Genomic DNA, 17,052 nt, shown 5'->3' with positions numbered 1-17,052 from the left:
AGCACAGCCGGCCCATCAGCCATGCACCTCAAAGGCACGGGGCAACAAGGGTCCATAGAGGTGAAAGAGGACAAAAGGACTGGGCCCACCATATTTCAGGCTTTTAATTCATTTCCAAAGGAAAGTGGTTAATTAGCCTGATCAGCAGGTGGGCATACAGATATGGTGAGGTAGGGACATGAAATCACACAGGGGGGCGTGGAGAAGACATGATCTTCCAGCTCACAAATCTAATCAATTTTATCCTACATCAAAACTGTATTTATTGGTGTTATTTGTTTCTTCATGTCAATTTGAGTGGTCATATGGTGTTCTTTTTAATCTGTAGTTCATATCTCTTTAAATGTAGGTCTGCTATGAGCAAATCCTACCTGTCTTTGTCTAGAAATGTCTTTCTCTTGCTCTAATTTTGAAGGATAGTTTTGTTGAATATAAAATATATAAAATTCATGGCTGGAGGATATTTCTTTCTTTGACTATGTCATATCACAGCTTTCTGAAATCTATTATTTCAGATTATATATAAAATTATTGCTGATATACACATAATAGAATGTGTTTTTCATATTTCTCAATATTTTAGATTTCTTTAGGCTTTCAACAATCTCTGGTGTATCAAGGTGTTGACATTCTGTTATTCCTACTTGAATCTGTTAGTATATTTGGATTTGCAAATTAATCATTTTTAAATCTAAATTGGGGAATTTTTGGTACTTACTTCTTAAAATAATTTTTTTGCCTGTTTCTCTGTCTCCTGTCAACTGCCGTTAAACATATCGTGCCATGCTTATAGGGGCCTGCATATCTCTGATGGTGAACCAATTGTTCTTCATTCTTTTTTCTGTTTATCCGTTAGATAATCCCCATTGATCTGTATTGAAATTCATTGAATCTCTCTTTGGCCAGTTCATATCTGCAATTGAATGTTCCTAGTAAATTTTTCATTTCAGTTCTTTTAAATTTTACATTACAGACTTTAATTTTTTAGAAAGTACCACATATTGTTTGCATCAAATAACTTCTAAATTAATTTTTATTCCATTTTCCTTTCTTTCATTAAAAAATTTTATTTAACTTTGAAAACTTTAGGTTAGCATATAATACCTGTATATTTTATGAAGTATAATGAAACATTACAACAGATTTGCACAGCATAAATCAATCATAACATTCTGTCAGCCTTTCTATTTCCTTTATAACTGATTATAGTTACCATTAAAATGCAGTCTTTTCAAGGTCAATTATTAAATTTCTATTTGTTCCTTTAATAATTTTCATCTCATTGAATTATATGTGATCTGTATTTGATGATTCCTTGTCATCATGCTTTTCTTTAATTCTTGAAAAATGGATTCTTTTAGCTTTAGACAACATATATATATATATATATAGTCATTGAGAAATCTATCTATCTATATATATATATATGAAATTGTCAGTGACAATTTCTTTTGTTCTTTTTTTTTTTTTTACAGCAGAGTGGACAGTGAGAGAGAGAGAGAGACAGAGAGAAAGGTCTTCCTTTGCCTTTGGTTCACCCTCCAATGGCCGCTGCGGCCGGCGCACCGCGCTGATCCGAAGGCAGGAGCCAGGTGCTTCTCCTGGTCTCCCTTGCAGGTGCAGGGCCCAAGGACTTGGGCCATCCTCCACTGCACTCCCTGGCCACAGCAGAGAGCTGGCCTAGAAGAGGGGCAACCGGGACAGAATCCGGCGCCCTGACCGGGACTAGAACCCGGTGTGCCAGCACCACAAGGCGGAGGATTAGCCTAGTGAGCCGCGGCGCCGGCCTGTCAGTGACAATTTCTATTTACTGCTTTTGTTTCTCTGTATATCTCATAACTTCTAAAAATGTCTTACATTTTTTAACATTTTATTTATTTTAAAGGGAAAGTGACATAGAAGAAAAGAGAACAATCTTCCATTTGTTGGTTCAATCCTCAAATGATCACGTGGCAACAGCTGGATCAAACTGAATCCAGGAGCCAGGAACTTCATCTGGGTCTCCCATATGATTTCCAGGGTTCTGAATACTTAGACCATCTTCTGCTGCTTTGTCAGGTGCGTTAGTAGGGAGCCAGATTGGAAGCAGAAGAACTGGCATTAGAACCAGCACACTGATATGAGGTAGGCATTGAAAGCGGTAGCTTAACTGGCTGCCCAACAATGATGGCCTCATCTTGGAAATTTTTTGTTGAAATATTGACATGTTAATATATTGTAATAACTTTGGATCCTGATATTTTTAGGGGGTTATTTTGTTGCTTCTTTTAATGTTTTAGTGACTTCCCTCAAAATAATAGTGAAATATGTTAATTTCCTTATTCATTTTTAAAATTATTATTTTGTATTTTAACTGGGCTTCCTAAGGGTCATCTGTAAGTCATAAGTCATCATAACTTAGTAGTCAGTGATTGGACAGAGATTGTATTAAGAATCTTGATCCAATAAATTCTCCATCCATCACCAATGGATCTATTGGGGAAACCACTGACAGTTCTGGCAGTTTACAAGTCTTTCCTGGCTTTTACATCCAGGATTAGTCCTCCTGTTCAGAGACAAGTACATAGGATCAGCATTTGTCTCTTTTGAACATGTGCATATATAAGGGATTCTAGTAGACACCCAGGAAAATGTGGCATCTTACTGTGATCTATTCTGGTTATCTCATAGCATAGATAGCGTTACTATATTTCTATCCAATCTATTAGACTGTTACTTGCCCTAATTAGTGTTACAAGTTCAAAGTGTGCTGTTGCCTTTCCTTGATTGTTTGCCATGAAATCATCAATGTTTTGTGATAACACCCCCCCAAGCATGTTTTTCCATGCATTTCTCAAAATCAAGTCATTCCCACTGTCATTGTAATAGATCTTTAAAGACTCCCCACATTAGTAGGACAGCAAGCCAATGGAAGTAATGAGCAAAGGGATGAAAACATCCCCAAGATAGCATCCCCAGATTCTCACTGTTCTTACCAAGCTTCAGCAGGTACTTTAACTAAATAAATTATTCTCAACTTAATGTATGACTTTAGTTAGATTTCCGAGTTATGGAATTATCTCCACTAATTTTTATGGTTTGTAATTGTTTTTGATGTACCACATTCAGGTTACCTTTGCCTTATAACTTTACATCTTTAAATTTTTCTGTTTTTTTCTTTAAGTATTATTAATTACATTAATTGATTTTGCAATTTTCAATATTTTGTTTCTAAATTTTTCTGTTGAATACTTTAGGTACTATCTGCAATTAAGTTATTTTTATCAGCCTATTTTTATTTTTCTTATAATAATTCTTGGCTAATTTTTATAGTTCAGCACTAAATTTAAATAATACTATTTTGTTGCCTTGCTATTTAGTTTAATGGGAATATTTTCTCACACTTATATCTTTTCCTTATCCACCACTTATTTAAAACTCCCAGAATAAATGCAGAATTTATTATGTGTTTTTGTAATAATCAATTGCATAATTTATATATTAAACATGATTTAAACATTTATTATCTATTATTTTGTTACATTAAAAGGTAAATCAAGCAAGTGTAATGGGGGAACAGAGTCAGAAGACTTTACTATGTTTTTGAGAAATATTATTTATTTGTCTGACTGTTGTAGGCAGGCATACAGGATAAAATTTATCAGGTTTGTGAGCTAGAAGATCACCCCTTCACTACACCCCCTAGTGAACTCATACCCCTACCTGGCCACACCTGTGTGCCCACTGGCCAATCAGGTTAATTAACCACTCCCCTTTGGAAGTAGATTAAAGGCCTGGAACATGGTGGGCCCAGCCCTTTCTTTTTTGGCCTTTTGCCATTTCAGACGCTTGTTACCCTGCACTTTCAGGGAGTGTGGCCTTAAAGCTATCTGCCCCATGATTTCTGGTCTGCATGCTCCTCCACGTGGCTGACTCCCGGTCCTCAGTAGGAATCCAGATTTCTCTTTTTCAGATAGGGCCCTCACTCTCCTATGCACTTCTTGCACTGAATAAAAAGCTTAAAAACTGGGGCTGGCTTCATGGAATAGTAGGTTAATCCTCCACCTGCAGTGCTGGCATCCCATATGGGTGCCGGTTCTAGTCCTGGCTGCCCCTCTTCCAATCCATCTCTCTGCTATGGCCTGAGAAAGCAGTGGAAGATGACCCAAGTGCTTGGGACCCTGCACCGCATGGGAGGCCCAGAAGAAGCATCTGGATCCTGGCTTCAAACTGGCACAGCTCTGGCCGTTGCATCCATCTGAGGAATGAACCAACAAAAGGAAGATTTTCCCTCTGTCTTTCCCTCTCATTGTCTGTAACTCTACCTCTCAAATAAATAAATAAATATATTTAAGAAAAAAACTTAAGAACTTACTATGCTAACTCATTGATTTATGCTGGTATTCAGAATTCTTCTCTGAATATTAGGTAAGAAACCATACAGGCTTATTAATATTGGGAATTTATTAATAAGCACATGGTAATATAAATGGCACCCCATTGTTGAACATCATAGCCATCAAATTATTAGGAAATAATAAAGATAAAAGTCTAAAAATGGTAGGCAATTAATGACTTTTAGTGTAAGAGTTGGAAAGATAGAGGATCAAGATCTAGGAGTCTGGAAATACGCTTTACAACTTTATAGAAACTTAGGAGTATAAGTAGAAGTTTCATTTTCTGCAGAGTTTGATATACACACTCACTGAGGTAACTTATGGTTTTCCTTGAGTAGTGACTAGGATAAATATGCCACAGAGGGGTCAGAGACATGGAAGATGACTGAAAGAATGCTATGGGGCACAAATCAACAGAATTAATGTCGCTCCCCGTCTTCATGGGGGAACGACACTAAACCCTGCCTAGGCTTCATATCCGAGTCACGGCACCATTATGTCGCTCCCCCTCTTCATGGAGGAACGACACAGGACCCTGCGCTGTTCTTTCGTCTGCTCGGCCCTCCCCGGGTTTGCTGCTGGTTCTTCCCGGGTTGGCTACTGTCCCTTCCACCTCCGTGGAAGGGCGGTTCCCCCTGCCACATTCCCCACTTCCGCAGGGGAGCGGCACACCGCCGGCCGGCTCTCTCGGGGGCTGCACAGGTGTTCCCCTTAGATGTTCCCCTTAGATGTTCCTCTTAGATGTTCCTGGTGCATGCCGTCTCTCTCCTCCTTTATAGTCCTCCTCTGCCAATCCCAACTCGGCTGCCCACACGCCGAGTACGCTGCTCTCTTCCAATCAGGAGCAAGTCCTACAGTTTATTGGCTGAACTGGAGGCAGCTGTGTAGAAGCTGTTTTCTTCTCTCCCAGCGCCATATTGTGGGAGAGCAGATGCATAGAATAAGTCTTAATTCCAGTAACTTAGTCCAGTCCGAGTTGCTCCCCACAATTAATAGCTCCTTCTTCATTCTTCCCAAAGTTCTCATCATATTCTCATAGTTAGGACGTTATCAATGATGTTTGACTACTGCAGGAGAAGCGGTAAAGAACAATGCAGAAAAATATCTGAAACTACCATCTCTTCAAAGTGGAATTAGCATGTGAAAGGTTTCTTCATTTCCAGTTTTGTGTGAGTAAGTTTTGTCTAAGTAAGAAAACTATATCGCCGGCGCCGCGGCTCGCTAGGCTAATCCTCCACCTTGCGGTGCCGGCACACAGGGTTCTAGTCCCGGTCGGGGCGCCGGATTCTGTCCCAGTTGCCCCTCTTCCAGGCCAGCTCTCTGCTGTGGCCAGGGAGTGCAGTGGAGGATGGCTCAAGTCCTTGGGCCCTGCACCCGCATGGGAGACCAGGAGAAGCACCTGGCTCCTGCCTTCGGATCAGCGCGGTGCGCCGGCCACAGCACATCGGCTGCGGCAGCCATTGGAAGACCTTTCTCTCTGTCTCTCTCTCTCTCTCACTGTCCACTCTGCCTGTCAAAAAAAAAAAAAAAACTATATGCTCCAAAGAGATTTGTCCTGTAAAAATGATTACAATTCTTTTCTTTCAGAGCAGAAAATATTAATAAAAATAAAGGCATTTTTGATTGTAGCAGAAAGAATAATAACATAAAAATAGATATCATTTCATTTTAAATTGCCCAATGATTTTTTCAATTCTTAGTTGACACAAGATATGTATATTTGTGAGTAACAAATAGATTTTTAAAGATTTGTTTTATTTATTTAAAAGGGAGAACTACAGAGAAAGATGGAGAGACAGAGAGAGAGAGGAGGATGCAGAGAGAGAGAGAGAGATTTTTCCATCTACTGGTTCACTCCAGAAATGACCACAAAAACCTGGGCTGGATCAGGCTGAAGCTAAGAGCCTAGAAGTCCAGTGAGGTCCCCATGAAGATGTCAGGGGTCCAAGACTGTGGCCATCTCTTGCTACTTTCCCAGGATCATTAGTGGGGAGCTGGATCCAAAGTAGAGTAGGGTTAATTCAAATCAGCACTCATATGGGACACAGGCATCGCAGGCAACGGCTTAACTCAGTGAGGCATAATGCCAGCCCCACTACAGTTTTGATATTTGACATATGTATAAAATGTAAAATGACTACTCAGGTTAATTTGCACTTTCCCCTCCTTAAGCATTTATTTATTTCATTGTGTTAAGAACAGGGAAGTTCTTTATGAAATGTATAATAAATTTCAAACCCAACTGTACAACAGAACATAAAAATTTACTTCTCCTACATAACGGTGTTTTGATACCAGTTATGTAACTTCTCTCTAGTTTCCCTTCCCTGGCTCCTATCCAGACCTGAGATCAATTTTTTGGCTTCTACATGAGTGAGCAAATGTGACATTGTTTTTCTCTGGCTTATTTCACTTAACATAATGTTCTCCAAGTTCATCCCTGTTTTCATAAATGTGTAGGATTTCATTCATGTTTAGGGATGAGTAATATTCCATTGTGTATATAACCCTTTTCTTTATCCTTCACCTATCAATGATCACTTTAATTGGTTCCAAATCTTGACTATTGGGCTTCAATAAACATGACAATTCCAGTGTCTCTTTGGTATGATGACTTTTTTTCTTTTTGTATTCCCAAAAGTGGTACTGCTGGATTTTACACTAGTTATATTTTTTGTTCTTTGGAACACATATATACTGATTTTCCAAATGGATGTAGTAATTCCCATTTCTAACAGTGGTGTATAAGAATATCTTTTTCTTCAATCCTTGCTAAAATTGGTTATTTTTGTCTTTTATTATAATCACTCTAACTGGAGTGAGATGGTATCTCTTGGAGATTTTTATTTACATTTCTTTGAGGATAAGTGATGGTAAGCATTTTTTCACATACTTGTTTGTCCATTTATCTCCATTTTAATAGTATTGTTCAGTTTTTGTCATTGAATTTTAAGTTCCTTACATATCTTGAATATTAATTACATATCTTGAAAGTATTTCTAGTTTGCAAATAGATTCTGCCATTCTTAAGGTTGTCTATTCACTCTGTTCTGAGTTTCCTTTGCTGTGAAGAAGCTTCTTAGATCGGTGTAATTTCATTTGCATATTTTTACTTTTGGTGCCAGTGTTTCTATAGGTTATCCAAAACAATAATTTTTTAACAATGTCTTAAACTGTTTTCCTACATTTTCTTCCAGTAGTTTCATACTTTCAAGTCGTATACTGAGATCTTTTATCCACTTTAGAATGATTGTTTTTGCATGTGGTGAGACATAAGGGTGCAGTTTCATTCATAATCATGGGTATCAGTATCATCTATTCTTTTTTCACCTAGTAACATCTATTAGCGAGAACTTCATTTCCTCAAAATATGTTTTTGACATCAAGCGGCATGAAGTTCATTCATTACTTTTAAATGTATTCAGTAGGCAGAGAGAAACTCCCATCCACTGCTTCACTCTCCAATTGCCAATAATGAATAAGGCTGGGCTGACTGGAACCAGAAACCAGAAATTCTCTAAATCTTTTATGTGGTGACAGGAACAAACTATTTGAGCCATCACATGCTACCTCCCAGGGTCTGCACTTGGGATAAAGGTACAGCTGATTCAATAAGGGATATGGGTTTCTTAACCAATATTTTAATTGTTATGCAAAATGTCTACCCCAGATTTCTGGCTTCTTTATTCTGTTCCATTTTTTTTGTGTCTATTATTTTGTCATTATCATGCTGTTTTAGTAACTATGACTTTGTAGTAAGTTTTGATTGGTCAGATTTTTTGTTTTTGCTTTTTGGATTAAGATTGTTTTAGAAATTATTACCAATTTTAAGTGACTCACTTGCAATTTTTTTCCAAGCAAATTTATAGATTGTATATATTTACACTCATTTGTTCTGCCATTCCTCTGTTGGAAAACAGTATTCATATTTGAGGCTGAGATGGTTAGAAAGTAAAGCCACTTTGGAGAAAGCATTGCAGTGTCACAGATTAAATCATCACCTGACGTATGAGAATGCTAGATGAGAGTGCCAGTTAAAGGCCTGGCTGCTCTGCTTCTGATCCAGTTTCCTACTAATGTATCTGGGTAGGCAGTGGATCATGATCTGAGCATGTAGACATGTGCCAGACTAGTGGGAGACTTGGATGGAGTTCCTGATTCCTGGCTTCAACTGGACTCAGTGTTGACTCTTCTTGCATTTGAGGGGAGAAAGAGAGAGAGAGAGAGACAGAGAGAGAGAGAGATCCATCTTCTACCCACTGGTTCACTCCCCAAAGGGCCACAATGGCCAGAGTTGAGTTGATCTGAACCCAAAAGCCAGAAGATTCTTCCAGGTCTCCCATTGGGCCATCTTCTGCTTTCCCAGGTGCATTAGCAAGGAGCAGGATTGGAAGTGGAGCAGCCAGGACTCAAATCAGCGCCATATGGGATGCCAGCCCTGCAGGAAGCATCTTTACCTGCCATGCCACAGCACCAACCACTAAATAAATATTTTTAAAGAACAAAACTAGCTCAGTCTTTGGATTTTGAAAGCATAGCAACTTCATTTATATATAAATCAACATATGCATAAATTGATAGGTAGATATATTTTCCAAAGGGCTTATGTAAATGGATAGTATGAAAGACTGCATGGATTTCATGGTTTGTGCACCAAAATAAGCTTACCTTTTAACGTCTATTTATCATGAACTTTTTGAAGGATAGGTGTGTATGTGTGTGAGTGTGTGTGCAAATAGAGAGTCGGAGATAAAAAAGGAGAATGCATAAGAATCCTATAGGGAAAAAATGCTCTGTTGTTGTTCAATAAGCCCATTGCCTATGCTTCCTCAAGGAGAGTTTTTATTGCCATGGTTTTTGTACTTTTGGGTATATATTAGTCCACTCAAAATTCCATACCATAAACTGGGTGGCTTTAAAAATATAAATGTATTTTCTTACAACACTGGGAACCATAAGTCTAATTTCAGGTGCCAGCATTGTTGAATTTTTGTGAATGTTCTATTCCTAGAATAAGAAACTGACCCTTACAATGTGTGTTCATATTGTCTTTTTTGTTTTACCTCATTTTTACTTATCTTTTAATATTTATCCTAAGATGCAAACATTTCAAATAACACAACATGGCAAATTAGGAATTATGAACACAATCCTGTGCTGTTGTTTAACTGATTATTTTTTTCTGTTTGTGTTGTGGCTGTTTTTCTTATTATGTCAAGCATGGATTCTTTTGGTGTATGATCAGTGAAGTCTCTGGTTAACCAAATGTAATGACTGTATACAGTTTTCTTTTTTGGAATTTTTAAAATTTCCATTAATAAAATGAGAAGAAATTTGTGGATTTCAAAGGAACATTTCTAAGAAAATAATCATATTTTCTTTCTTCCCCCTCCCTCAATTCCCCTTCTTACTTCCTTTCTATATTTTTTCAAAGACAGAATTCCAATCCACTCCATAATCACAGATTTAATTCACCACTAACTATAATATTCAACAAATAAAAATTAAGAAAACCACAGTTCCATAGGAGTATAAACTAGAGCTAAAAACAACATTCATAACACAGGATTTTCCTTTCATTCTTACACATTTTGTTTATCTATATGTACTGCCAAATATCAGAGAACACATATGGTATTTGTCTTTTGGGACTGGCTTATTTCACTAAGCATAATAGTTTCCAGTGGATCCATTTTGTTGCAAAAGACAGGACTTCATTCTTTTTTCTGGGTGAGTAGTAATCCATAGAGTATATATGCCACATTTTCTTTATATATTCAAGAGTTGAAGGATATCTGAATTGAATCCATATCATAGATATTGTGAGTTGAGTTGTAACAAACATAAGGGCACAGGTAACACTTTCATATGATGATTTCATTTCTTTTGGGTAAATTCTCAGGGGTGGGATTACTGGGTCATATGGTAGATATATTTTGAAATTTCAGAGGAATCTCCACACTATCTTCCATAACTGTTGCACTAGTTTACATTTTCATCAACAGTATAGTGGGTTACTTTTTCTTCACAGATTTGCCAGCATTTATTGCTTTGTATTGCTTTATTTCTTTACATTTTTTATTTTTTAATTTTATTTAAGTTATACAATTTTCATATAAATCATACATATATAGATTTAGAAAAATAGTGATACTTCCCATCATACCCTCCCTCACACTCAAACCTTTCTTTCCTCTTCCTCTACCATTCCTACTCTTAATTTTTTCAAAGACCTACTTTCGTTTACTAAACGATCATAAAGTTAACACTACAATAATGACGGAATTCAATAAATCATAAGAAGAAAAAAATGCCGTTCCTCAACAGAAGAGACAAAGGTTGTAAATAATCACTGCATCTCAAAATGTTCATTGCATTTCAACCTATTACTTTTTGGCTACTCTATTAGTTACATCAGATCAGAGAAAACATATGGTATGTGTTCTTTGGAATTGGCTTATTTCACTAAGTGTAATTGTTTTCAATTATTTCCAGCTTGTTGCAAAAGACATGGCTTCATTTTTTCACAAATGTGTAGTACTCCATAGGGTATATATACTATAATTTCTTTATCCAATCAACAGTTGATAGACATCTGGGTTGATTCCATATCTTAGCTATTGTGAATGGAGTTGCAATGAACATAGGGGTACAGAAAATTATTTCATATACTGATATCTTTTGGTTTGGATACATTCCCAGAGTGGAGTAGCTGGGACATATGATAGATCTATATTCAGATTTCAGAAGTATCTTCACACTGTCTTCATCAGTGACTGCATCAGTTTACATTCCCATCAACAGTGGTCCAAAGTACCAATTTTCCCACATCCTCACTTGCATCTGTTGTTTGTTGAATTCTGTATGAAAGCCATTCTAATTGGAGTGAGGTGAAACCTCATCATGGTTTTGATTTGCATTTCTCTGATGGCTAATGATCATTGTCTCAAGTGACTGTTGGACATTTGAATTTCCTCTCTTGAAAAGTACCTGTTCAAGTCCTTGGCCCATTTCCTAACTGGATTGTTTGTTTTGTTGTTGTTGTTATCTATGTATACAAAGACTATTGATTTTTGTATGTTGATTTTATTTCCTGCCACTTTTTCCAAACTCCTTTATGAGTTCCAATAATCTCTAGTGGAGTTTTACGGATCTCCTATATATAAAATCATATCAAATAGGGATAGTTTGATTTCTTCCTTTCCAATTTGATTCCTTTTGAATTCTTTTTCTTGCATAATGGCTCTGAATATACTTCCAGAACTACATTAAATAGCAATGGTGAGAATGGGGATCCATTTCTGGTTCTGAACCTTCAGCGGAATGCTTCCAGCTTTTCTGCATTCAGTAGAAAGCTCCATGTGGTTTTGTCATAAATCGCCTTGATTGTGTTGGGGAGTGTTACTTCTATACTCAATTAGCTTAAGGTCTTCAACATGAAAGGATGTTGTATTTTATCAAATGTTTTCTCTGCATCAATTGAGATAATCATATGGATTTTGTTCTTCAGCATGTTAATGTGATGAGTCACATAGATTGATTTGCAAATGTTGAACCATCCCTGCATACCGAGGATAAATATGACTTGGTCCGAGTGAATGATCTTTCTGATGTGTTGTTGGATTTGATTTGTTAATATTTTATTGAGGATTTTGCATCTATATCCATCAGGAAATTGGTCTGTCATTCTCTTTCCCTGTTGTATCTTTTTCTGGTTTAAGAATTAAGGTGATTAGCCAGCACCATGGCTCACTTGGCTAATCCTCCACCTGCAGCACCGGCACCCCAGGTTCTAGTCCCAGTTGGGGCACCAGATTATGTCCCGGTTGTTCCTCTTCCAGTCCAGCTCTCTGCTGTGGCCCGGGAGGGCAGTGGAGGATGGCCCCAGTGCTTGGGCCCTGCACCTGCATGGGAGACCAGGAGGAAGTGCCTGGCTTCTAGCTTCGGATTGACGTGGTGGCCATTTGGGGGGTGAACCAATGGAAGGAAGACCTTTCTCTCTGTCTCTCTCTCTCTCACTGTAACTCTGCCTGTCAAAAAAAAACAAAAAAGAATTAAGGTGATGCAGATTTCATAAAAGGAGTTTGGGAGGATTCACTCCCTTTCAGTTGTTTTGAATAGCTTAAAAGGCATTGGAATTGCTTCTTCTTTAAATGTCTGATAGAATTCAGCAGTGAAGATGCCCTTTCTTGGGCTTTTCTTTTTTTTTTTTTTTTTTTTTTTGAAGATCTTTATTACTGATTCAATTTCTTTTTTTTTTATCTTTTATTTAATGAATATAAATTTCCAAAGTACGTCTCATGGGTTACAATGGCTTTCCCCCCGATACCGTCCCTCCCACCCACCACCCTCCCCTTTCCCACTCCCTCTCCCCTTCCATTCACATCAAGATTCATTTTCAATTATCTTAGTATACAGAAGATCAGCTTAGTATACCTTAAGTAAGGATTTCAACAGTTTGTTCCCACACAGAAACATAAAGTGAAAAATAATAGATGATTTTTTTTTAAATGATGATGAAATCAGATCAGACCTATTGTCATGTTTAATCCCAGTGAGAGTCAAGTTGGGAATTGATAGTTTCTTTTTCTTTTTTTTTTTTTTAACAGAAGATCAGTTTAGTGTACATTAAGTAAAGATTTCAATCGTTTGCACCCCCATAGAAACACAAAGTGAAATATACTGTTTGAGTACTCGTTATAGCATTAAGCCTCAGTGTACAGCACATTAAGGACAGAGATCCTACATGAGGAGTAAGTGCACAGTGACTCCTGTTGTTGACTTTACAAATTGACACTCCTGTTTATGGCATCAGTAATCTCCCTATGCACCAGTCATGAGTTTCCAAGGCTATGGAAGCCCCTTGAGTTCTCCGACTCTTATCTTGTTTAGACAAGGTCATAGTCAAAGTGGAGGTTCTCTCCTCCCTTCAGAGAAAGGCACCTCCCTCTTTGAAGACCTGTTCTTTCCACTGGGATCTCACTCACAGAGATCTTTTTGCCAGAGTGTCTTGGCTTTCCATGCTTGGCTTCAGATCAGCCCAGCTCTGGCCATTACAACCATTTGGGGAGTGTACCAGTGGATAGATGATCCCTCTTTCTGCCTCTGACTCTGTTTCTATCTCTCTGTAACTCTGCCTTTCAAATAAATGAATAAATAAATCTTTTTTTAAAGTCCCCAAAGAAGAAAGAAGATAGAAAAGGTAAGAGAATAAAAGAAAAAAAGGAAAGAAAAGGCAAGGCAAGGGGAAGGAATGGAAGGTAAGGGAAAACTGGAGGGTGGGAGGCAAAGGATAAGAAAAGTCATGAAGGAAATGAACAAACCTAGAGGCATCAAAACACATGACTTCCAGATATAAAACAGGGCTAAAGTACCAAAACTGAAAGGCACTGGTTTATAAACTGATGCAAAAAGACAAAGGAAATAACAGGGATTCCAGAAAAAATCCATGTAAATAGAGCAAAATGATTACATCTTCAATAAACAATAGTGAGAAAAATAGATATTCACAGTTAGAAGATGAAATTCAGCCACAAAGTCACATACTATGCAAAAATCAAGTCAAGATGGATTAAATACTTAAATATAATCCCTGAAAAGTAACACCTGAAAAAGAAAAAGAAATGGTGTCTTCAAATTTTTATTAAAATTGAATATTATTAAAAAAAATATGCCTAATTACAAAATACTTTTCCTTGCAGGGGAACAGAGACCATCATTCCTGGCAGATTTTGAGATATCTCTTGGGTCATTAACATTAGACTGAGTCATTAATACTTCCCTAGCCAATAATAACTCTTTTAAATAAATATATTATATGCACAATACATAGTATTAAATATATTGAAAGAAATATATTACATATTTATAGATTTACACTTACTAATATGTATATTTATAATACAGAAATTCATCTATATAGTTATGTAAGATGTGTCTCTAATTCTGAGGTATCTCACCACATCATATGAAAGAAAAATATTCTTTTTTTAAGATTTATTTTATTTATTTGAAAGAGAGAAAGAGGTAGAGCCATAGAGAGAAATCTTCCATCCTCTGATTCTCTCCCCAAATGACCGCAATGGCTGTAGCTGAGCTGATCCAAAGCCAGGAGCCAGGAACTTCCTCTGGATCTCCCACATGGGTTCAGGGGCCCAAGGACTTGGGTCATCTTCTACTGCTTTCCCAGGCTGTAGAGAGCTGGATCAGAAGTGGAGCAGCCGGGACTTTAAGTGGCACTCATATGGGTGCTGTACTAGCTAAGCCACAGCACTGACCCTGATAAGTATTCTTATATATATATACAAACACACACATAATTAAGTATATTTATACAAAAGTATAGTTAGAACATATGAATTTATGAGTATATGATGATATAATATATTAATATACACCTATAAAACTAACTGAGCTAACATAATCTCATGCACACACACACACCCAACATCCATATTAATACCATATATTGAATCTGTTTACCATGAAGGTGCTTAGTAAGTGTAGCAGAAGTATTATCAGTGTTAGTAAAACATATGGGCATATTGTTGATGGCATTTGAGGGAGTTAATAACTGTTTATTGACACTAAAAAGGCATTAATAGTAAGTTACAGAATTACTTGCGAGTGAGAAATTCCTTGGCCAGAAGTTCATTTAAAGAATGATCAAGATTTCTTGTGGTAAATTCCTTTCCTGGAAGAGTCTTGGAAATAACCAGAGAACATAGTGGATATTCCAATCCACTCAGTAGAAACATAAAATAAATGCAGTTAAATGAAACAGATCCTGTTGTGTCTCCTTTGATTGTCTCACCTTTCCTTCCAGCTCTTGGTCTCCCTAAACCTGCTCTCTCCCCAGCACCTTCCTGATTGCTTTTTTCACATCTTTATTCTTCAGTGTGTAGATCAGGAGGTTGACAGTGGGTGCCAGAATCATGTAGAGTACTGCCAGTGCCTTGCTCTGGTGTTGAGTAGTTGTTCTTTGGCTGCAGATACAAAAACATAGTGGTCCAAAAAAAAAAATGAGACCTTCACTTCATGGGAATCCCAGGCCCCAAGTACCCTTTTCCACCCCTCTGCTGAAGGTATTATCAATACTGTTCAGGGAATGCATATATAGGAAGTCCGAATGATGGACACAGGCTTGCCCAGGATGATTGGACTCTGTTGGGTCAATATTCACACATGACAGATTCACAATAATCAGCAACCTACAAAAGAAATGGTCCACATGCCGATTGGCAAAGCCACAGAACCATGAAGCTGCCAGGAAGTGAAAGCTGATCTCATGGATAATGAAATCTCAGAACTTCATTTGCATTCAGCAGTACCCTACTCCCAGAAAGATCTTTCCAGTACCTGTGTGCCTGAGAGGGACTGTGAACAACCTGTTCATCTGCCTGCCCCTGCTTTGCAGAATGTTAACAGTAGCACATTTCATCCTGCTTGGGACATGCAAAAGGATAAAGAAGGGCCTCTCAGAAATCTCTTACTCTCCCAAGACAGCTTCATGCTTTATAAGCCTGGCAGATGTGTAGAGATGACTCTTCTCTCATGAGGCACTTGTGGGTTCTTCAGAAACCACCTTACTGTCATAATGTACAACAGGTCCCCACCCTAGGCTGATGCATCTCTTTCTAAGGCTGCTTCTATCACTGCTGTTTGATTTCTTTGTACCTCTGGTGATCCTTTGCTCCTGGTGGTGGCCCCCTGGTGACATCTCATGACAATCTCTCAGCACAAGAACTTCCTTTTCTGTAACACCTTCTCTGACATACAGGACACCCCTTTCATCTTTTGCCTTAAAATAATTGCACCAGCCCAAGCTTGCCTGGCTCCACCACTGTAGTAGATGTTGATATTTTTCTTTTATACTTCCTGTGCAGAATAACATAATATATGCTAATAAATTGGAGATGAATTTTAACATTCCTCTCCGTTCCTACTCCTCACACTGCCACTCTTCCCTCTGCCCTTCCCACCTCATATGTCCACCTTATGTCTGTAATGTCTGTGAGTATTTGATATTGAATCCTACACATCTGCATGAATTAAGGTCTTACCATCATGTGACTCTATGGCTTCATTAGCTCAGGACAGTCCCAGCTAGACACACAAGGACTTCAGGTTTCTATGTTGCAAACAAGTGAATATTCTTCCTGCAAGTAAGCTTAGCATATATGTCCTTAGGTTGATGGTGTCTTGTCACTATGTCTTTAAATATTAGAAGAGTCCATTATAATAAATCAGACAGTTGCTTTTGTTTATGTCAAGACCATTGAATTTCACAACTGACACAAGAAGATAAAGAAGATACTAAAGTATTCATTTTATCACAGATATATTATGTCAAATCCAGGGCAACTACCTATAACACAGCATTTTCTATAAGCCAATGTCTTCCTTATACAAACTTCCAGTTCTCCACTGGGAGAATGAGATGAGAGGAAAGTGACAATGGTGAAAAGAAGGGGATTAATTGGAGCAAAAAAATTTGTGATTTCAGAGAGGTAAACAAAGAATCAAGGTAATGATAAACATTTCCTTTTTTAAAGATTTATTTGAAAGGCAGAATTATACACAGAGAGAAGGAGAGATAGAGAGAGAGAGAGAACTTCTATGTGCTGGTTTACTCTCCAGATGGCTACAATGTCTGAGGCTGTGCCATGCTGAAGTT

Source organism: Oryctolagus cuniculus, chromosome 14 (assembly GCF_964237555.1).
Source record: "Oryctolagus cuniculus chromosome 14, mOryCun1.1, whole genome shotgun sequence".
Classification (NCBI taxonomy): Eukaryota; Metazoa; Chordata; class Mammalia; order Lagomorpha; family Leporidae; genus Oryctolagus; species Oryctolagus cuniculus.
This window is presented reverse-complemented; position numbering follows the sequence as displayed.